The sequence below is a fragment of the Meleagris gallopavo genome, chromosome 4, assembly GCF_905368555.1.
Source record: "Meleagris gallopavo chromosome 4, MGAL_WU_HG_1.1, whole genome shotgun sequence".
NCBI lineage: Eukaryota > Metazoa > Chordata > Aves > Galliformes > Phasianidae > Meleagris > Meleagris gallopavo.
In genome coordinates this window covers 49,461,417-49,485,629 of record NC_139407.1, presented here as the reverse complement: position 1 = coordinate 49,485,629, position 24,213 = coordinate 49,461,417, and the positions used below count along the sequence as shown (strand labels likewise).

The 24,213-nt window shown below is 41.4% G+C and overlaps 1 protein-coding gene across 2 annotated transcripts in view; it reads left to right on the top strand.

The window, feature by feature from the left end:
• The window catches only part of LOC104910794 (uncharacterized), a 60,133-nt gene that overhangs the window by 2,982 nt on the left and 32,938 nt on the right, over window positions 1-24,213 (top strand). The window contains exons 3-4 of one of the 2 annotated variants that reach the window (XM_085223322.1): window positions 2,448-2,545; window positions 10,911-11,042. The gene's annotated coding sequence lies outside the window, so the exon portion shown is untranslated. Of the gene's footprint in view, window positions 1-2,447; window positions 2,546-10,910; window positions 11,043-16,402; window positions 18,795-24,213 lie in introns of those variants that run through there. The other variant, XM_085223321.1, reaches the window with a different exon arrangement.

Here is a 24,213-nt window from a genome sequence, read left to right as displayed (position 1 = left end):
TCAAAAACACCTCTGTGTGATTTGTTTGAACACTGAACTGGGTGAGCTTGGTGAATGAAAGTGGTATTACAGCACCATTGTCTTATTGTTCGTTGTATCCCATCTGCTGTACTTGAATGACTTTTTCTGCCAGTATAATTATTATTAGGGGAGATGCATTTAATTTTGTCATCTCCCAGAAAATTGTTTAGCTTTTATAGAATAGAATGGAATTGCGTAAAATAGAATAGAGTAGAAATGGTTCAGTTGAAAGTGACCTGCAGAAACCATGCAGTCCATCTGTAGAGCTAACCAAAAGTTACAGCATATTCCTGAGGGCACTACTGAAACATCTCTTGAATACTAACAGGCATGGTGCATCAACAAGCTCTCTGGGCAACTTGTTCCAATTTTTAAGATCCTCACAGTAAAGAACTTTTTCCCAATGTCCATTGTTAACCTTCATAAGTACAACTTTGTGCCAGCACATTGTGTTATCCTTTCAAAACTGAACTTAAGGTGTGAGATCAGATCTTACTTATTTTGTGCAGGAAAATCTTTTAAAGTCACCACCCTGTTGTTAAGTGAGGAAATTGAGAATTAGGCACAGATTTCCATTTCTATATATACTGGTAAAGTTGATCGTACTTCAACAGAAACCAGTGGCTCGAGTTGCTCATGGTCTTCAAAATGACAAAGATTGGAAGTGAATTGAAATAATATAGAGTTGAATGTTGAAAGATAGTAGTTAGACTATGTTGCTGTGAACTTTTCCAAGTTTTGAGAAACTCTGCTCAGCTTGTCCTGAAGACTAAAGGTGTCAGAAACCTTCTCCACAGTCACACTTCAGCAGTAATTCCAAGGGGCATGTTTTCCTTTATTCAAGCTATTTGCCTACAATCAGGTGTTTACCTTTTTAGAGATGAGCTTCCTTTTGTGTTAGACTCTGTATAAACACAGCACTTGAACTTTTGCCATCCACTGACAGACTGGAAGCAATGGCAACACTGTCTGAGATTTGCTTTTGTAAGTAAAGTGATATGTTTCTTTTTAGGTTAAGTTAATCACATTTCATTATTCATTCCCTCTGACCTGTCTTGGTATGGCTTCTTAGAGCAGAAAAATGACTCTTTCCCACCCCCTCTCCACTCCCCCCCCCCCCCCCCCCCCCCAATGAATTTTAAGGTCAAAAAAGACCATACTGTCACCTTTCACGTTGTACAGATCATAGTTACTATCGGTGATTTCTGTATGAAGTCCAGCAGTATCATGAAGAAATAAATGGCTTCAGGGAAACACTAAGACTTGATATTAAGTCTTCAGATGGTGGACAATGCGTCACAGCCCTTGTTGAGGTCTTCCAGTCATTAATCAAATTAACTGTTAATCATTTGTTGCTCATTTCCCATTGCAATTTTTCTAGCTTCAGTTTTCTATCACTGAATCTTATCCTGCCTCTGGATTCAGTACTAGTACTATGAAAAATGCTCTCTCCCTATAAGGATGGGGTTACTCATATTATCTTTGATCATCTCAAATTTAACTCTTTAACTCACTTTTCTCTAAGTGATATTTCTCGGCCTTCAAAGTGAAGTTAAGTTTTCTTTTTAGAGTTCTTTCCAAAACTGTGTGAGCAGAGGACTACTGGCTTCTGATTCTTGACGAATACAAATAAGATCATCTGGGGCCTCTCCAATTATTCTCTTCAGAGAATTTTCATACCAAAGATCCTCCTTAAGACAGCTAATTCCTATGTGTGGAAGCTTAAATAATAGCTCTGCCTATTTATAGCTGTGTTAAATTTTCCATTTACTTCCATCTCAGTCTTGTGTGTAAGTCTCTGCCATGCCTGCCATTTCTGAGCAATGAGCGCAGTGGGAATTCTTGTGACAGGGCACAGGGAGAGGAAAGCTAGCACCTCTCCCACTATCTTCCAGGTTTTTTATGGTCACAGAGAGGGCTAATGATACCACAAGGAATAAAGAAGAGGAGAAAAGATAGGTTAAAAAATTCTTCTGTTGAACAGCAATGTTTATTTTGAGACTCTGATCCCAAACGGACATTTAGCAAACTGCTATGCAAATTGCTTTATATTATAATGACTATTGAGATGCAATCCATGAGCTGACACATTTCAACTGGGAAAAAAGCACATAACACTTTGTAATGTGTTGTTATATACATAAAGAACTCAATTCATCTGCTTCCGTACAGCTGCCCAGTGCTATCTGCGAATACCATTGTGTTCATTCCTGATCTCCAGAATATATTTTTTTATCTCATGATAGATTTCCCATGTGCCATATCTGCCAGCTTCACGTAGGTGTCTCTCATACCCCAACACTTCTTAAATGGTATTTACATGCCTGAATGTGGCCAAGGGTGGTAAGCCATGGATTTCTTTATTACTGAATTTAAATTATGTACAGGCCATAAAATATTACCTTGTTTTTGTTTCTTTCATCCAGCAAGTCTGAACTGCTTTCCACATCCCTATGGATCCACTATCACTGTCTTCTGGCGCATGAGCAATTTACAGCATATATCTGCAAAGCGTTAATCATCAGTGAGTAGACTTGTCCAACTTGCTACAGCAAAGCTGCCTTTATGTAAATTATCATTTATTTTAAATAAATGATTGGAAAGGAAATGGAAAATCAATTTACCTTCTAGCTATGAGAAAATGTAGCATAAAATCTAGTCACTGCATATATAAGAAAAGCTGCATAGAAGTAGTCACTGAAGAGCAGGCTGGGACTCTGAACAGATATGAATTGGGCATGATTTTCTTCATCTTAGTATCACTGGTCATGGTAAGGCATTGTGTGGTAGAGGCAATGATTCGATTGTTAAATGTCAGTTTTTAAAATTGTACGTCTGATAACTGTTATGTGGCATTGAACAGACCATGAACTGAGAAGCTTTTCATGTGCATGAGTTGGCATAAACATTGGATTCAAGGGGCTTTGGTAATACTTTGTAATCCATTTTGTGAGAGAAGGGAGAATGAATGAGAGTCCTGAACAAACCAGATATCCATTCTTTGTATTTCACCTACACATACAGCATGAGACCATTATGGACGTAGCCAAGGACAGATTGGCCCTTTAGAAAAAATCCCTGATCATCCAGCTGCTGCCTGTGGAGGTTCAAGCATGCTAGCTCAAACACAAGAGGTGTGTATATTTCTGAGCCCAATTAGCTGCCCATGAATAGAGAGTTCCAGAGTTCCGATTCTGGCTCTAACATCAACTGAATTTCTGAAGATCTTGAATTTCAGTCAGAAGCAGCAATAACAGAGTTCATATGGGCTGAGGAAACAAACAGGGTCAGTTTACCAGGAGCTTCAAGCCTGCCTGTAGGAGTTACATCACTGGTTTAGATAGAGTGCTGAAGAACTTGCCAATGTTTTCATATCTGATTAACATCAAAGTGAGATAGGAGAAGGTATCCTCAGTTTCTGCTTTATCTGAAACAGTTACCCCTATGCCAGAGGCTTTGAGTTTTTAATTTGCTGCCCTAAGAGTACTCAGAAAGGGTGGGACTGAGAAAGCTTTTCCTCAGATAGAGAGCATCAGTAGATAAGGCTGAGCTTGTTCTTTGAGGAGCCCTGCAAGGCAGGCATAAAGAAGGGGCTGACTCCTTTGCAAGTCAAAATGTGGGCCATATTACCACTTCAAATGATAAAGGAAAGGCTTTCAGAAATAGCAGTAAAATAAATGGTGGGGATGAAACAAAACAGTCTTTACAAATCCAGGAAGGAAGGGAGCCCATAGCTCTTACACACTGGGCTAACATTGCTTAGTTGCATCTTTCTATACCCTGACAAGATTTCTCTCCATCTTGACTCCTTGCTCTCCTGTTCTTGGTCGTCTTAAGCTCAAGTTTCAACACACATTCTAGCTTCCCTTCAGTTCAGTCCATGTTTGTTTGTGTCAAAGGACCAACGCTGAGGAAAATTGTCTACTATTGCAGTCTTATCTATCATGAACTTGTTTATGCAGTAAAACATATCATTGTCTACCTGCAGGTCATTTAAGGATATGACAACAAAGAATTGCATTAAGAGGAAAGATTAGGTTCATTTGGAGTTATGAAAAAATTCTGCATTACAGTCAGGACTTTCATTCTTAGATATATTTATCTAAAGGAAATTGTGCTTCCTTTTTGCCCATGGACAAGATTTTGAGTGTAACAAATTCACCAGTTTAGCTACGTATTAATTGTTGAAGTCATTCAAAGAAAATCCCAAATTGCTGAAGATCTCTTTACTGGATAGTGTCAGCAAAAACCTTATGAATCACTTAAAAGCCTCAGACTGTATGTGCATATATATAAATATATACTTTTTCTTTTTTTTTTTTTTTTTAAGGGAAGAGAGATACTACTGTAGTTTTTCTAGAGACTTTCTGCTTCATCTAGTGCTGATTTTTTTTTTTTTTTTTTTAAAGTTCCCATTGCATGATATGAGGGAGAGCAGAGAGATGCAACAGCTGGGATGTGCATGAGAATGTTGTCTGACATATAGGCCAGGGTTGTTATTTCAGGTGTAAAAGCAGCATTATATGAGACATTGAAATCCAAGCATCTGCAGAAATAGGAAGAATGAAGGTTCTTCTTTTCTAATATTTGTTAACATACAAAATTAATGACAACTGTGTTTTTGGCTTATGAGGATCAAGCAAACTGAATTTTTAAACTGGCAGACAAGCATTCATTTTGTTAGATTTAAGATCCATGTAATTAGTTGTCAGTGGAACTCAGCATTTGTTCTCCCCCTTGCCTTTAAACAGAGAAAATAATCCAGATATTCTTCTGGCCGTACTCAGTGCCCTTTGGACTGATTTTGATTTTCTAAAATATATATTTCTTTTTTTCCCACTAAAGTCATAAAAAATGGAAGTATCCAAAAGGAGCATTCAAGTATAGACAAACTGAGATATTTCCAGTCATGAAATCCCTGTGCAACCAGTCTGGTTTTTTTTGTTGTTGTTGTTGTTTTCCTTTGAATAGGGTGTTATGAAGTTCTTTGTGCACTGATAGCAAAAAAATTCATTATTTGCAGCAGTGTGTTGCACCACTTGTTATGGTTATTGGTTTTCTGAAATCTTCTTTTAAGGAGAAATTGACCTGGTTAGCAGCAAAGCAATGCAACCTACCACACCTGATTTATAGCACCTCACTTTGCAGCTGTGGGGGACTGTAAGAAGTTGAGAAGCCTGTACGCAACTGCATGAGAGCTACATGGGTTGCATAGATTATGTGTCTCTAGAGAGGCCAAGAAAGCAGGAAGGGAGCCAGGCAAGAGACAGATTTAACTGGTGCACAAATTTCCTTATTACCTTTGGGACTGATTCCAAACTCTTAACCTAAGAAAGAAAAACCCAGACTTGGCAAAATAAATAATCTATACTGTACAATACATGATGTCTCAGGCTGATTTGCGACATTCAGTAATACTGTATGTCATCAACAGCACCGGGGGAATAATCCACAGAAACACAGCTGGTTGAAAATTGCTTCCAAGACCATTTCTAAATGAACAATGAAACAAAAATGTTGCCCATTTTATAAGCACCGTAATGTAAAAGTAAAACAAAACAAAGAAACTGTTTTCTTTTCATGAAAGTGCTATTGCATTTGAGAGATCATCTCAAAAAATACTCTTGCTGGGAATTACTTGGCAGAGATCAGTTTTGTATTTTTCATAATTTGCTGTTTTAATTTTGAGATGGCTATGACTAGAAGAAATCACTCCTATGATACTATTCTATATTAATAATTAAACTAACAGTGGTCTTGTTGTCACAAATGCACATGACAAGCAAGTCTAATACTTTACTTCTGCTAAATATCCATATATAGATGGTATTTTCATTTAATTTCTCACAGATACCCTGACTGTACCCAATTAAAATGTGATATACAAGGGGACGAAAGGCATGTACATTAGTTAAGAGGGTTTGGGCATATTTAAGTCTGTTCTGTTTAGCACCAGCTACATGCATGGAACATTATCCATAGACAGTAATAGTGAAGATGTCTTTTATCACACTATCTCCACTGTTTGTCATTTCTGAGCAAGGATTAGTGGGAAAAGATTTTTCTATGTTTTGAAAATTTGCTGCACTAAACAGCTACTCTTAAAAATTCTCTCTTTAACAGTCTCAGTAGGTTTATAATGTCTAGCAAAAGTAAAATTAATATTTATTGATTGGAAATGTACAGATCTACTGTGTATGTTTTTACTGGAGACACTAACCAGGAGGAAACATTCTCTGTGATATCGGATATGTATAGACTGTTAAGTAACTGCAGTTATTGTTATCCCAGGACAGGTGATGTAATTAAAAGCATCTGCGGACTCTGGTTAAATGGGAAGCCACCATTTCTAATGCTGTTTTTCTCATTAGAACGAGAGCCGGAGCAGAAATTAGCTTTCCATGAAGATTTTATGTCTTCATAATAGACCTGAGCTACAGCGCATTTCAGCCAAGTTTGAGAGATTGCTACTGTGTGGGGAGGACCGTGTCCATAGTGAATAGAGGAACTTAAGGACATAAAACTATCAGAGAGCATCCAAAGGAGGGTAACAAAGGTGGTGAAGGGTCTAAAAGCAAGATGTATGAGGAGTGGCTGATCTCCCTTTGTTCAGCCCAGAGCAGAGGAGCTGAGGGGAGGCCATGTGGCAGCTTACAGCTCCTCACAGGGAGCGAAGGGGCAGCACTGATGTCTGCTCTCTGATGGCAGCAACAGGACCCAAGGGAATGGCACAGAGGTGAGTCAGGGGAGGGTCAGTTGGGTGTTAGGGAATGGTCTTCACCACAGGATGGTGGGCATGGAATAGGCTGCTCAGGGAAGTGGGCACAGCCCCAAGTGCCAGAGTTCAAGGAGTGTTTGGGCAGTGCTCTCAGACATAAAGTTTGAAGTTTGGGGGTCCTATGAGGAGCCAGGAATTGGATTTGATGATCCTTATGGATCTCTTCATACTCAGGATATTCTGTGATTCTATGAACTACCTGCTTGTTTCTGATTCTTTTGATGCCATGGTTTACAGTCTACTATAGAGTACATGATTGATGCTAGCATGCACTGTTTCTGCCAGCATTTATGCAGTGTGATGAACGTGCCAGCAGTGCAGTCACAATAAACTCTGCCAATCATTGCCTTCAAACCTGTAAATTCATTGTCAACAGTGACGTATATGTGCCAGCAGTGTCTCAGACCTAATATTTAATGAAATTTCATCCTAACTCTCAGCTATGCTATTCTTGCAGCAGACCAAATAATGTTCCTTGGGACTGCAGCAGAAAATAGGCAGAAAAAAAAATGGCCCAGAACTTAGAAAATCTCATATGTGTTTGTGCAAAAGAGGTGCTTAGTCTGTGACAGGCACTCTTAAATACTGTCTACATAAAATGCAGTGTAGTAAATGAAAGCTGCAGTATATGAAATCAGAATAAGCCATGTTGCCTGATCTCCTGCCATGTTTTTCCATTCTGACAGAGAGTGCATCTTTATTAACGCATGTTTAGTATGCATGGTTTTCATCAAACTGTAATATAATTTCATAGAATCATAGAATCACAGAATCACAGCTTGGGTTCGAAGGGACTTTTAAAACTACCCAGTTTCCTCTGCCGTGGGCAGGCTTGTTACTCACCAGATCAGGCTGTCCTTGAGTGCCTCCAGGGAGAGGGCATCCACAGCTTCTTTGGGCAGCCTGTACCACTGCCTCACCACCTTCTGAATATACCTCCTAGTATATAATCTAAATCTCTTTTTTTAGTTTAAAACCATCCCCTCCTTGTCCTGTCACTGTCAGATCATGTAAAATGTCTGTCTCCCTCCAGATTAGAAGCCTTCTCTTCCAGTACATGGGTCTTTTCCACTGCATGTGGCTTGTGTCCAGATATCCTTCTCCATCATATGCATAGACCCCACTGCTCTATGCCTGCTGATGAAAGACATTTCAGGGACAGTATGGATGGCAATTATTAGTCAACCTTTTGAGAAACTAAATTCACCACCATTGCTGCCAGTGCAGTTAATGGAAGAAATTTAGGTTTAGTGTAATGACAGAATGGCGATGATCCACGTGCTATCTTGACTCAGTGGTGTAATGAACTTCTCCATAGTTTGAGATGTCTGTATGCAGAGATGACTTTTGCACACAAAAGTAGGATTTTCCCCAGTATTACTTTAAATAGCCTCCCTACTCTGACTAGTTTGCCATTATAAGAAATTAATCCTTCAGTTCCCGCTTGTACGCCACAAATGGCTTTTTACCACTGGAGTGAGAAGGGAGGCACAGGAGAGCCTTTGCTTTTTGCACTTTGAGTAATCAATAGTAATATTGGCCACACTGAAGTCTTTTCCACATATACCCTGAGGTGTCCCCACATCTTAGCGCAATCTTTTCCCTTTGGAATTTCCCAGCCTCTCCCCTTTTGGGCCCCTCCTCAATGCCCTGGCGCAGGCATCCTAGCAAGGCGCTGCCGGCAACCCCACCACTCCCTGCCCTGCCTGGGGACACACCTGCCAGCGAGTTGGAAGCCAGGGCGGTTCCTGACTTGTGAGGAACACTGGTGTGCCTGGAGGTTGAGGAAGTGATGCTCAATGCCTCAAGGAGTGCAGCACTGTGTGTCTGCCCTCCATCCTCACCCAAACCTGCTTCTGGACAGGAGTTCCCCTCTGGAGCTGCTAGAGCTGCTCCTGGCCCCTTCCTGAGGGAGCCTCATGCTGACTCTTGAATATGTTAATAATACCTCCTCTGCAGATGGCCCCTTCTGATTTTCTTCTGAAAAACTACAATTAGTTCCACGGGGGAGTACAGTTTTATGAATTTAGAGTCATAATTGTACATGTTTATTTGCAACACTGCAGGCTCCTTAAGCCTTGTAAAGGAGGCTAGGATCTTATAACTGAACTTTAAAAGGGACAGGAGAGAGCCACATAAAAACATACAGTGTTTTCTATTAGGACTTTAAAATGAAGTTGCCTAAAAATATCCTGAGTTTTATCAGTTGAACAAGCATTTTCCTTCTCAGAGTATCTGGACTCATAACTCAAGTTCTGTGTTAGAAAACTATTCAAAAAGCATTACTTAGTAATTGTTTCAGCCTTAGTGTATTCAGTGTAGAATTTATGTTACAGTAAAATAAACACCTGAGCAAAGTAAACATGCATTACCTGGCTCTATAAAAAGGGGAAAAAAGTAGTGTTTTCTTCCATGCCACTTTTTTCCTCCAAGGTATACTATTTCTCCTGGTACTTAATCAAGGATGCTTCTTTTAGTTTTGTGCTAAGTCCTGGCTCCCACATCAGAGTACTGTTAGGCAGACAACATCAAAGGTGACTCCTTTCCTTTTCTTCCCTAACAAACCCTAATGTGGCTAGCTACAGGATTTGGGCATTTAAAGGAGTTACCTGGCATAGTGGGATGACTTCTTGTGGTGGCCTCACTATTACAAGCAAGTCAGTGCCATGAAAGCTGGGTGAACTGTGCCAAAGCATTGCCATGGGCTTGTCACAGGAGTCTGCCAGATCACATCATCTCACCTCCCAGCTAACTTGGAAACACTGTCCAGTCTTGCCTTATGCAAGCCCACAATACTTCCAGCATCACAACTTGCTGCAGAACTCAGTGGGAGTCTTAATTTAGCTCTCAGAAGTGAAGAATACTTGTGCTCTCAAGCCAGTGATATCCAGGCACGTCTCCAGAAGTATTATATTCTTCCTAAGAAGGATGTTCTCTAATATCAAGCTTAGAGATTTGCAAAGTGATAGCTGGATAGCCCAAATGAACAATTAAAATTTGGCAGGCTGCATTTTATTTCCCATTTAGAATAACAAGGACTATGTTAAACATTTATTTGATTAACATTTCACTATCTGTAGTGATCAAAAGACGTCTGAAAAATTAGCATTTTAGGTCCTGGTCTTTGATAGCCAGCAATAAAATTCTCATACTGAGCCTGAAATCATTCCCATCTGCACTCTTTAATGGTTTATAATTTACGAAGTCTCATTAATGAAATCAAACAGATAGTAACCACACCTAAAGCTTCATTCTAATACAAAATAAAGGCTGTGCATAATTAGGGTAACAGCTTTTATTTTACTTCTTTGCTCTGCCCCTCCTGCAATTAGTGTGTTTCACAGTTCAAGAGGGAAAGAGTCAGACTTTTCTCTAGATGCATCTTTAATCTCACCTTATGCTTTGTAAATGCCTTCTGAGAAAGCTGAGTGCTGACTCTCCCTTCACTGGGAGTCTACCAATTAACAGTTTAACCATATGGATTATGTCCAGGCAAAAAAAAAAAAATCAGTTACTTCGGCTAGAGTATTGCCTAGTAAAGGACTTTACTGTTTATCCAATGGTATCAACAAAATTTGAAAAATATGACTTACAAAGCAGGTACTTTTCCAACACATACAGTGCCACTGGGCACGGTACTTGAGGAAACATGACTATTTATTGACAGTTGGTATACTGCATAATTCAAGGAGCACAAAGGGTAGGGAAAGATTATTGTAGTAGGAGTTGGTTTGGGCTGTTTTCCAAGACTGAGACTATACACTACAGAACATTGTTATATAAATATAACCTTTATAACATATCACATTTAACCTATTAATGCCCCAAGGAATGTTTTATTTGGGTTTATGCTGTTTTAACAAAGTCTGGAAAGGAAGTATTCATCATTTGTTACTTCTGACGGAAAATTATTTTTCAGCAAATCAAACTTTTGAATAGCAAAATGTGCACAGAAAATTGTAAGTATTTTCACAAAGAAATGCAAAGTTGTTAGTTTTTCAGTGGGGAGTGAATGTTTTTCATTCAGAATTAGAGATCAGCTTGCATCTGGGCACAATAGATAATGCAAGTGACTCTGGTCCCCGCCTCTTCTGTGACCTTGGCTCCCTAGGGCAGAGCACACCCACTGCACCTGCAGGAGCTGCCCCCAGGCAGCCAGCCTTGCCACCTCTTCTGCCACAGGATCCTGCTTCCATCACCTGCTGAAACGAGCAAGAGGTGTCCTCCTGTCTCCATCAGAAAGGTACTGCCTGTCATCATGCATTTGCCTCTGCTGTTTCGAGGCAGGAAAAGCAACCATCTCATCATAGATGCTGATTTTCTGTCCTCACAAGTGCTAAATTGAAGTGGTTTTACAAAGAAGCTGAGAATTAAAGAAGGCAATAGCAGAGTAGTTACAACACACTGAGCAGCATTTGCCTGCAATGAGACAGTAGGTGGTCAGCTTGATGGGACTAACAGGGGTCTTTTCCCTTTCTAATCATTAGTTAGCTGGCTGAAGAAACTAGAACGTGTGGTGTTAGGAACTGTGGTACTGTTTCTTCCTACTAGACTTTGGGGCACAGAGATGAAAATCAGAATGTGCGAACGTGTCATTGTTAAACTTGGCTCTGTGTTTGTGGGGGCTATTCTGTGTTGAACTATCAGAAACGTGTCCTGCATGCGTATATCAGAACTGAAAAACTGCTGAAGACTCTAGCATCCCACAACAGTAGTCACAAGGCAAGAAAAGTGCCCATAGCACTTATGGTGAAGTAAAACAGATGGAAAAAGATAAAAACCCAGCATCAAAGTCAAAATTCCAAACTGTTGTGGCAACTTAAAGAAAACATGTTTTCAGAAGTCACATTTTCAAAGCAGTTCACGGAAGGCATGTAAGATGAAAATCACTGATTTGCAGGAACTTAATAGTATCAGTCCATTCTTGCTTGCAGTGACAGAAGTGTCCGTATTTCTCTCTCAATCTTAGTAAACTATAAGGAAATGGATATTTAAATAAATTTCATGATTAACAAGTCACTGAGGTGAGCAGATAGAAAGAAAAAATCTGGATCACCTGACATAGCAGCAGTTTGCAAGTCAGTAGCCGATACTGAAGTTGAAATGGTAGTAGTTTTAGATTTAGATAAGCTACAAAGGCCTTCTGCAAATACTCCGGGAGTTCTCTGCAACATGTTTAGACTCTGAAGCTTTAGCAAAAAAAGATTATTTTTTCAGCAACTTAGAATAGTACTTAGGGCCTATCCAAATACGAATGTATGGTATTGCACTTGTGACAGGCACATTTTGGCAGTGAATGATACTGTACAAGAGATGACAGGGATTTGTCTCGTACTGAAATTTTTACAATTTATCTGCAGTTTCACTTAAACTGTCTGAATAGTGAGAGATCATCCAGTCCAAACCCTGCTAAAGCAGGATCCTTACAGTAGGTTGCATAGGAAAGCATCGAGGTGGGTGTTGAATATCTCCAGAGAGGGAGACTCCACAACCTCTCTGTGCAGTCTGTTCCAGTGTTCTGTCACCCTCACAGTAAATAAGTTTTTCCTTGTGTCTGTATGGAACTTCCTGTGTTCCAGATGGTGCCCATTGCTCCCTTCTGTTCTGTCGCTGGGCACCACTGAAGAGTCTGGCACCATCCAATTGGTTCACACCCTTTAGATATTTATATCTAAATGTCCAGGGAGGTTGTGGAGTCTCCTTCTCTGGAGATATTCAAGACCTGCCTGGACACCTACTTGTGCGACCTGGTGTAGGGAACCTGCTTTTGCAGGGGAGTTGGACTCAATGATCTCTGGAGGTCCCTTCCAACCCCTACGATTCTGTGATTCTGTGATAAGCATTGATAAGCCCTTTCAGTCTTCACCAGACTGAAGAGACCCAGGTTTCTCAGTCTTTTCCCATAAAGGAGATGCTCCAGGCCCCTCATCATCTTTGTGGCCCTCCAAAGGACTTTCTAGAAGTTCCCTGTCTTTCTTGAACTTAGGATCCCAGAACTGGACAAGTGCTCCAGATGTGGCCCCATCAGAGCAGAGTAGAGGGGGAGGATCACTTCCCTTAACCTGCCAACACTTCCCTCAACGTTCTTTTTTAATACACCCCAGGATAGCATTGGCCTTCTTGGCTACAGGGGCACACTGCTGGCTCATGGCCATCAAACAATATCTTCTTTATGAGCGATATAGCATTAATATCTAATACTAGACATGGTCTGACACAGTTGTCTCTTGAACTATGAAAATGGCTTGCAGCAATAACAGAAATATTGACCTTTATAGAATAATAAATATCCTTGATTTTTTCTTGAAATAGCCTAAGAAGCTGTAAAATCATTAGCATTTTAGGGTGTTTGATTTGCAGTCCCAGAAAAAGGGGGGAAAGCTCGAAGGAAAGAAGAAGGTCCATGAAATGTGGAAAAAGGGTCTGACCACTTGGGAAGAATATAGAAATGTAGTCAGGGCCTGCAGGGATGCAACGAGGAAGGCTAAAGCCCGCCTGGAATTGAATCTGGCTAAAGTGATAAAGGATAATAAAAAAGGCTTCCTCAAGTATGTTAACAGCAAAAGGAAAACTAGAGAGAATGTGGGCCCCTTATTAAGTGAGGGGGGGTTCTGGTAACGGGGGATGCTGAGAAGGCAGAGATACTGAATGCCTTCTTTACTTCCGTCTTCAGTGAAAAGGCTCTCCCTCAAGTTTCCCACACCCTGGAGGTTAGTGAAAGGGTCTGGGGAATGGGAGACTTCCCTTCAGTAAGAAAAGAGGACGTGCGTGAGCGCCTTGGCAATACTAAGGTCCACAAGTCCATGGGACCTGATGGGGTGCATCCACGTGTGCTGAGGGAGCTGGCGGAGGTCATTGCCGAACCGCTCTCCATCATTTTTGAGAGGTCTTGGATAACAGGGGAGGTCCCTGAAGACTGGAGGATAGCCAATGTCACTCTGGTCTTCAGAAAGGGCAAGAAGGAAGATCCGGGTAATTATAGGTGTGTCAGCCTCACCTCCGTCCCTGGAAAGGTGATGGAACAGCTTGTGCTGGATACCATCTCCAGACAACTAGGAGAAAAGGAGGTTATCAGGAGTAGTCAGCATGGGTTCACCAAGGGGAGGTCGTACTCGACCAACCTGGTGGCCTTCTATGATGCTGTCACATGCTGGGTGGATGGGGGAAGAGCGGTAGATGTAATCTACCTTGATTTTAGAAAGGCATTTGATACTGTCTCCCACGACATCCTTATAACAAAGCTGAGGAAGTGTGGGATAGACGAGTGGATAGTGAGGTGGGTTGAGAACTGGCTGACTGGCAGAGCACAGAGGGTCATTGTTGGTGGTGCAGAGTCTGGCTGGAGACCTGTAACCAGTGGTGTCCCCCAGGGATCTGTGCTGGGTCCGGTCTTGTTCAACATCTTCATCAATGACCTTGATGAGGGGATAATGGCCACCCTCAGCAAGTTTGCTGATGATACGAAGCTGGGAGGATTGGCTGACACGCCTGAAGGCTGTGCTGCCATTCAGCGAGACCTGGACAGGCTGGAGAGCTGGGCAGTAAGCAACCGGATGAGGTTCAACAAAAGCAAGTGTAGGGTCTTACACCTAGGGAGGAATAATTGCATGCACCAATACAGGCTGGGGGATGAGCTGCTGGAGAGGAGCTCTGCAGAGAGGGACCTGGGCGTCCTGGTGGACGACAGGTTGGCCATGAGCCAGCAGTGTGCCCTCGTGGCCAAAAAGGCCAATGGCATTCTGGGGTGCATTAAGAAGAGCGTGTCCAGCAGGTCGAGGGAGGTGATCCTCCCCCTCTACTCTGCCCTGGTAAGGCCTCATCTGGAGTACTGTGTCCAGTTCTGGGCTCCCCTGTACAAAAAAGACAGAGATCTCTTGGAAAGAGTCCAGCGGAGGGCCACAAAGATGGTGAAGGGCCTGGAGCATCTCCCCTATGAAGAAAGGCTAAGTGAACTGGGTCTGTTTAGCCTTGAGAAAAGACGACTGAGAGGGGACCTGATCCAGGTTTATAAATATCTGAGGTGTGGTGGCCATAGTGGTGAGGCCAGTCTCTTTTCAGTGGTACGTGGAGACAGGACGAGGGGAAACGGACATAAGCTGCAGCATAGGAAGTTTCACACGAATGTGCGTAAGAACTTCTTTATGGTCAGTGTGACGGAGCACTGGAACAGGCTGCCCAGGGGGGTTGTGGAGTCTCCTTCTCTGGAGATATTCAAGTCTCGCCTGGACGCCTACCTGTGCGACCTGGTGTAGGGAACCTGCTTTGGCAGGGGGGTTGGTCTCGATGATCTCTAGAGGTCCCTTCCAACCCCTACAATTCTGTGATTCTGTGATTCTGTAATTACAGCTGAGGAGCTACTTTTGATACTTCAGGAGAAGTTTAAGAAAGGCATTAAATCAAATTTCTAGGTAAAGGTGTGCGTTGGGAATGAAAAAACGGAGAATTGCTTCACTGCTAAGGAAGCTTGAGCTCCTGCAAAGTGTGGATCCTCCTGTCCTCAGGAAATTGTTTCAAAGTAGAACTTATATTCAATGACAGTAGTTTTTGAATAGTCTCAATATCCACACAGAAGTCCTAAAATTAGTTAGGCATATGAATTATTAAAGTCAGACTGTACCATTGTAACTCAAGCCTCGAAAGCCTGGTGCCAGAACCGTCATTATCTCAGCATCTGAGTATGCTGTGTAGGATGTTATCATACCAGCTAGATACTCTTCATCATTTAGGAACTTATTGATCCACTGTTCCGAGTATGTAAATTCAGACTATTGGAGGTGCAGTGCAAATAGCACAGAAGCCCTGTCGTTCCACTGCTCTCCGGTACAAGGTAATAAACGTGACCGAGCCTTTATGTTGCCACCTCACTGAAGTAGCTATTTCATTCAAACCGTCAGCACGACTCTCTGAAGTTCCTACATTACCTTCCATGCTTAAAAAGCATGTCTGGAATGACAGAAGATAAGACATGCTAAGAGCCATTCAAGAAGCACGAAGACTGACATAAGGCAGTGTAAGCCTACAACAATCCATTAATCTTTATGAACACATTCTTTTATTTAGTCAGTCTTTGGTTATTAGATTAGCTGCATATATTACGTGTTACAAAGCTGATCATTGTTGTGTAGTTGGCTCACAATTTGAGAAAGGATTGTTTTTTGCACTCATATAAAAAGTCTGTCAACATAAGAACTTAAGCTTTCTGTTTCTAGATGTATGAGGTACTTTGTTTTAATAGTGTTATTACAGACCTGATATAAGTGGTAAGCAGATGAATACAGAAAGCAAAATGTAAATGCTGTGAACACAAAGATGATCTCAATGGATATGAGTTTGATTCCCAAGTGAAATATGGGAACTCATGTGCTTAGGATGAAATGACAGATCATTTCCAAAAAGGAGGAATTTGAGCATTTCTGTAAGGGTAAGCATAACTTTTTATGACAGGAATGAAACTACAGAAGGAATATAAATGAACTTTTGCCTATACAACAAAATGAAAAAATTTTAAATTAGAACTAAGGATGCATTTTTTTAATGAAGTGTTCAAAGTATGGCCTACTTTTGTCCAGTTATGTAGTATTTTCCTTAAAAGAGTCTTCACTAACTTGAAAGGAAAATGCTCACTAGATCTTGCAGAAGTAATCGTCATTTCTTGACACGTTTCCAGACTATTCCAGAAAGTAGGTTGTAATGAGTGAGATCACTGGAACTCAGTTATTAACACCGGCCTTTTGGTGAGCATCTCTTAACTAGGCCTTTAAGTTATTTATGCAATTTCACAATTTCTTTCCAATAGTTGTGTTCTAATCACTGTTCATATCACCAAAAGTCTTTGAATTTCCTTTAACTGAACAAAACCAGAGCTTCAGCCCATGCGCACAGTAGGACTTGCATTCCTTTTCTCATGTTTCTTTTTAAAAACAAATGTTGAACATAGCTAGACTGCCTTCAGACATGACTTGGTTCATATGCAACCAGTGAAAAAATCACTACTCTTTGGAGCTTTGTGGATTATTCCCATGTATAATTTTTCCATATTGGTTCTTGTACATTTTTATTATAGTTTATGCCCACAAATATTGTATGTAGTCCTTTAACTCAGGAGATTCTCACCAATGTGTTAATCAGAGTTCTTAATCAGCAGCAACTTATTCTGCCTCAGTACATGCCAGTATTTGTCCACAGAAAAATGCAAATGGCTATATTCCCTCCAGATGGGAGATGGAGGGTAAAGATAACAAAAACTGAGCAGAGGAGCAGAAATTAAAAGCTGGGCTACTGTTTCTTCTTCTTTTCGAGAAAATTGATCACTTTTATACCAGCTGAAGGGAAGAGAATGTGAAAGATATTTGAGTGATGGCAAAAAAGTGAAACTTTCTCTCAATCCAAACACTGCTTTGGCAGGGCACAATGTTCTCGTGAACTCTCTTCTGCAATATCAAACTAACCTCATCTCACCCCTTTAGTCCTAGGCTTGTCTGACAGTAAAGATGACAACATCAAATATGATGTTTGCTGTGCAGGTATTGCAAGGCACCACTGGGGCCTCAGTTGAGAGAGAAGCAGTTCTTACAGAAAGGGTCCCTAGGGGCTGCTTCATCCCACAGGTGTGGGGAACTAACAGGCAGCCTGGCACAGGGCAAGCACTCAGGCTGAGTGCATTAAAACAGCAGAAAATATTAAAATAATAGGCATGCATCACCCCTGTTTTGACATAAATGTAGTCTAGGCTTTTTTGTGATTCTGACAGTGTGCCTGAAGAGCTACAGTTGCTGACTGTAGTCACAGTGAGGTGCTGTCTGTGGGAATGATTAGTTTGTTGTTTGTTGTTTTATTGCAGTGTATTAGCGCAGCATGTAGCACCCTACAGGCACAAATTACAGTTTTTGCTATGGTCATAAAACATCACAATCAAAATTTCAAAGGTATTAGGCAGGTGTCCAGTGTTAGATCCACCTCTTGTTAGGAAGAGTCTCTCTACCAACTTGCCCTACCCTAATTCCCTGTGAGCTAAGCTCTCCCCACCCTGAATCACAGCGCTAATTAAGAAAGTTTTGGCTAATTATGTTTCATACTGCTGGTTAGGTTGACCTAATTTGTGCTTGGCAGGCTCTGTAAGGAAGGTTAGTCAGACAGAATAAGGCACCATGTGTTGCCGTAAACAACGCAATGAGACGATATCTGGGCAATCTAAAATACACATTTGTAGCTCTTCAAAGGTTAAAGTACAAAATGATTTTTGTTGTTAATTTTATAAGCAACTTCTCCAGCAAAATTAAGCAGTATATTTGTTGTAGCACAAATAGTGTTTGAGATCGATGCTGAAAACTGGTGAATCATTTCCTGTTTGCTGCATTGTCACCTCATGGCTTTCCCCAAGCATGGGGAGTTATGTTGCCCAAACCAATCTACAAAGCACATCTGGACATTGAGTTCCATCTGTTCTCCCTCTTGGCCATGGGGCCATAACGCAGTGTGTGCAGCCTGTTGTGTGCCAGTGCAGACATGGTGGCCAGGGATGGGAGTGGAAGGAGCCAGGCAGGGATGGGCCCAGTTTCACCCAGCCCTGCCCTTCCTGCAAACTTGTGTTGGGGAAGCGCTGCCTCCATGATGGAGATGGGTTGATGAGGCTCAGCCCCCTTCGATGTTATGAATTATAACTTATGAGAGAAAAGACTAACTCCTTTCCTTGCTCACCTCATTCTCAGTCCAGCACAGCAATCTTTGGCAGTTCAAACTCCCATAAAAAATATTTGTGAAGGCTGACCAGCAGTGACACAACTGCATTAGCAGGGACAAAGTCCAAACAAGTGATTACCTACATGGCTGCCCTTGTGTCACACAAAGCTATAAAGATATCATGCTTGGAGTAACTTACTGCTCACTTCACTGAAGTGTTGCTGGAAGATCAAAGACACAGAAATATTGGTCAAAAGATGCCTGTGAAGGCCATCAACTCCAGCCTTCCTCTGCAAGCAGACTGCTGATTAATCAGGTCAGTTGAGACACTCTTGAGACCTGGAAACATCCACAGGCTGAGGTGCCACAGCCTCTCCAGGTACCTTCTTCCAGTGCTGCACTACGCTCCTACTGATAATTGTTTTTTGTTCAATCTGAACTTCCAATTTGTGGCTGTATCCCTCTATACCCCATATTATACCATCTGCCATATCTAAGAGGGGAGTTTGGTCTTTTCACCTGCTTCTGATAGTGTTAAAATAATCACTGAAGCCAATACATCCTCCACCCAACCCTCTCCCTTCATCAGCATAGGCCGTCATTTCATCACAGGCTACAGTCAGGTTTGTCAAGGAGGATTTGTCCTTGGTAAGTCTGCCTCTAACTGACTGTTCCTGCTTACCTTTACATCCATACATGGCTGGAAATAATTTTCAGGACAAGATCCATGATCTTTACAGGGACTGAAATGAACCTGACTTGTATACTCCTTCTCCTGATTCCTCCTTTTTGCTTTGCTTAACGATGGACAGAACATTTGCCTTTTTCTAGTAAGAATCAGAGACCCTCCTTCCCCAGTTTTACCACTGTTAACAGCTCAGCAGTTGCGTAGTGAATTATGTAAAAGTCTCTCACATGTACCATGTGTTATATGTACTCTACAGACCCCCATCATTTCAAAATAATTCCTGATGTTATTTAGGACACCAGTTTTCTCCCTTGCATGATCCACATACTTTATTTTTTTCATTTAGACACATCTGTCTGTTTGGAACTTGAATAAGAGCCATTGAAAGTGGAAATAATTATGCAGACAGAAAAATTAATACAGGCTGACTAGTGTCTTTTCACTGAAAAAAAAAAAAAACACTTAAAATTTTCAGCCTTTAAGATATGTTTCAAAATCTACTGATTTGTTCATGCTATTTTTCTATAGAAACATTGCACTTTTTCTTCTTTTTGAGGGGAAAGGCTTGGAGGGGGAATATAGACTGCTTAGTCTATTTTGCAATCAAATAGCCAAAACATACTTTACACCTTTTTGAGTACTAGCAATAGATGTTTATGATAGGAGCTTTTTCTAAATTAAAGCAAATGAACTTAATGACTATTATGCTTTACTCAAGTTAAATTCTGCCTCCCAAAATACATACTTAATAGGATTTAATTAATGCCTTGAACATGAGGAACGCATACATACATTATACAGTTCTGTGTAAAACATGAGGAAATATTCCTCATATGATTTCATCGTGGAGCTCATATATCACATAATAACAACTGCTGAATAACAGTTGTCATATGAGAATATACATCATCCCAGCATTTTTTATGTAGCAGTCTTTTTCCCTAAGTCTTTTAAGTCCCAAATATGGTTCCTAAGTCTTCTAGTTTGTGTACATCTGCTATAAATCTTAGTCAAACTGTTGCTTCTTTCCTCTATTCTTTCCATTCCTTCTGATGTCTGAAATCACTTATCTGAAATGACAACATCAAAAAGTGAAATTACAGGGGCTGACAAGGCAATCAATCATATTTACTCAAGTTGTCTTTGTAAATAGGCTTCCCTCTGACAAATAAACTGGGAAATTGGCTAATGGAATTAAATGAATTGTACATGGGAAGTCTGCTCTGTGCTTTGTATGTATAGGTTTTTGTCTAGAGAGTCACTTTGCTAACGCACATGTAGAGGTTCTGTGGAGGTATGTGCTAAACAAGACACCAAAAATTAACTGCCAGCTTTCAACTGTTCACCCTTCAGAGTTGTTTTAATCCAGTTTTGCAGTGTTCTCCTCCCCGAACTCCTGGTGAGCAGTCCTGCCCCATGCACACTCCTTTTTTCAAGTCACAGTAGAACTGTGAGATGATGGCAGAAGCAAAGTTGCACATCACATATATGTGTGGAAAACCAAAGATTTCTGCAGCGCTGTAGAAATTGCACAAAGAATATGTCTATGGACATATGTGGATTAAGTATGGGGAACTTAATGGAGCTCAGTGTTCTCTTGGTGGCCCTCATCAGCTCCAAGAGCCCAGTATCAATGAAGGCAAGTGGCCAGAAAATAGGTATTGACAGCCTTTGTATTTCCTTAGCAGCAGTGCAAGCAGGAAAGCCCTCTGTGAAACTCACCAAGCAGCAGCCAGGGTACAGCTGGCAGCCTGCAGGACACTCCACAGCCAGTTTTAGACCACTCTGGCAGTGCTGTGATGGGCCCAACGCCTGTGCTGTCAGCCAGCCTCTGCAGCAGCAGCAGCAAGGCCAAGGTCTGGAACTGACAGCCCCCAGTGTGAATATTCTTTGTGCTAACAGTGATAGGTCATCCTTATATCTGTGCAGACAACTAGTAAAAACTTAGTGCTTTGTGTTTTTTATCTTCATACTTGCATCTTTTTTCTGTTTCCTGATCCAAAGTCAGATGACTTGTGTTCATTGCACATTAGAATGAAATTGCAGGTACTGCCCTGCCTCTCACACAGCAGTGTGTGGATCGGCACTCACAGTTGAGCTGACACATTCATACCAGTGGGTAGAAGCCAGTGGATCTATTCACAGAACAGTATATTATTCAATTAAAGGCGGAAGGGCAAGGAAGGAGGCCGTTCAAAGCTCAGTTTCCTGCACACCAGCTTTATGGCTGGGAAGATACTTTTTTTACTGACATATGGCAGCAATCAGCAAGAGAAGCAACAAAAATGATTGCAAGACTGCTGGATTCTCAGGAAGGTTTAAGGTCTGGTGTTGATATGTTGCCACACAGGAACAAGCAAATTTGTTTTCAACAGCTTTTTTCTCCGGGTGATTAGATGGGGTAAGACAGGTTTGTTCTTAGCAAACCATTTCTCTCTCTTTTCAAAAACAGTACACAGCATCTATGAAACATAACTGATTGGACACACCCTGCAGGAGATAAATCCTTCCTACTCTTGTAAACCAACAAAATCTGTGTTTTTCATCTCAGACCAATAGGGTGAAGCAGTCTGGATGCTTGGGGCCAGCACCTCACCACATGTAATCAAAGCACCTCTTCTCCAGGCAGCAAAGCAGTGCCAGCTGTGCCACTTGAGATCAGATCTCCAAACCTCCATGCATGTGTCAGTCTGCCTACAGGAGCCATCCGAAGTTATCTGCTTAAAGAAGTAGGCCTTCAAAACTTGTGCAGAAAACATATTCTGTCAAAAATTTGCCCTTGTCAGGAATCACAAAGCCAGGGGTCTTTGCAAGAATGACTTTTACTCAGGCCTCTTGCATAACACAGTCCAGAAAATCATCAGCACTTCCTCAATTAACTGTGGCACATTGTACTTTAACCTGGTTTTGCTTATGTAGATTTCAGATATCTATGCTAATATCTACAATTACTATTTTATGTATTACAATGTCTTACAAGCAGGTACGAACAGAAAAACTGTGCAACACACACTGTTCTGTCTGTCAAACAGCATCCCTTCCAAAAAATTCCCTTAGGAATTCCCTAGGCACTGCAAATCTTTTAAAATATCAAACAATAATATGTTTTTGAGTTCAGATTGCTTTAGCACATTGATCCACTCAAATATAACCAACAGACACAGTTCAAAAGAGTGGTCCTTCTCATTTTTCATAAGCAGGGGTTTGCATGTTCAGCCGATTCAGACACCTGACAAGCTCTGGCTGCGAGAGGCTGACCTGCCTCTGCTCTCAGCCCTCCACTCTTTTCCTTCCCCAGGCACGGCACATCCTGGTTTTCCAGAAAAGTTCCACAGAGTATTGGAGCCTGCCCAGCTCTGTGCTCCTTGAGTAGAGGTCCAGCAGAGGGAAGGGGTGAGCCAGGTAAAACTTCTCTATAAACACGAAGCCTTTTGTCAGAGGAGAGTGGGACTGCATCTCCCAGAAAGGAAATGGCCTGTGGGATAGCAAAGAAGCCAGGGAAGAGTTCAGCCCTACCTGTGTACCCAGTTTAATGCCAGGCTGCATCCACCAAACCACAACAATTCATTGGAGGATCAGGTGCTGACCTGATAAAAGCCAGCAGGGTTTGCTGATCCAACATCATAAAAGAGCATTCATTGACAGCTTTGTGCATACAAACAACACCTGAAAACACCTGAAAATAAGTGTCTGACATGTCTGACACATCTTGACACATAATGTTTAAATACCATTCCCCAAAACAGAAAAAAAAAAGTAAAATGAAGTCAAAACTCCGGGCTTTTGCTATTAAATTTTTCTCATCTGTCTTTCACTTGTTTCCAGTCATCCTTGGTCTTCTAACAGCTCAGGCAGCAGCCCAGGTAAGCAACAGCATTGTGCTGCCTTGATAAGTGCAGAAAGTTTGGTATTAGGCATACGATACACACACCTCTTTCAGTGTTTGGCCCTGGTTTCTTCACTGCCCTGGCCTACTGCAGACCATCAAACTCTGGAACTTTCCAAAGTGCAGGCATCCACAGGGACTGCTGCAGGGAGTTATCACAGGATGCCCTGACTGCCTCTTCCTCCAGCATTTTCATGATCTAAGCATATGTTTGATATTTGGAAAGGTCTGTGACAGAAAAAGAAAGTAAAATTATTCTGTTTTCACTACTCCAGCATATCTGAAAATGAAAATCTGAAAATATTTATTATACATGGGCATGGATGTATTGTGATGCATCACACAAAACCTAATATCATTATGGCAGACCATAAGGACTAGAACTCTAATCTCTAAGTGGTGACCTTACAGACTTCTGATGTGACTTGCATCTGGCTGACAGCTGTGCATGAGAGCAACACCTCTGCTCTCCCCCTCAAGCACTGCAAGGGAAATCTCCAGCAGCTGGATGGGTGAGACAAATGCTCTGTCTCATAGAATCATAGAATGGCTTGGGTTAGAAAGGACCTTCACGATCCCTGAGCTCCAACTCCCTGCTGTGGGCAGGGTTGCCAACCACTTGATCAGGCACTCAGGCTACCTCATAAATCTTGGTAATACAGCTCAGAAATGGCACTAATCCCAGCAAGAGATACCGGCACAGGTAACACCGGTAGCTGTGCACAGTAAGAGGAACAGCGCTGATCAAAGGCTGTGAGATAACGACTGATAGAGCTGTGCTGCCCTTTTACAGCCAGGAGGAGGACAACTATTTAAACTGTTCTCAAGAAGTAAACTTCAGTCAGTGAGGGAAAATCTTCAATAAAGTCTTACAAAATAAATCATCCATTTAAAGTTTCATACTTATATGAAGGAAAATCTGAAGTCAGTAGCAGATTTATTGTTAGAAAGTACTCCACTTATATGTCATGGCATTTCCTTATGATGGTATACTAGAGAACTATCTTCAAGAGGACTGTGAGAGCAGAACATGAGGGCAGTTTAGGTCCTAGTGGAACATGTCTGAGGCACACTGCTCTAAGAAAATACATGTTCACAAGATGACATTTTGAATGTTTTCATAACCCATTCACACTGAAGGAGCATTCAGTAAGAATGTTG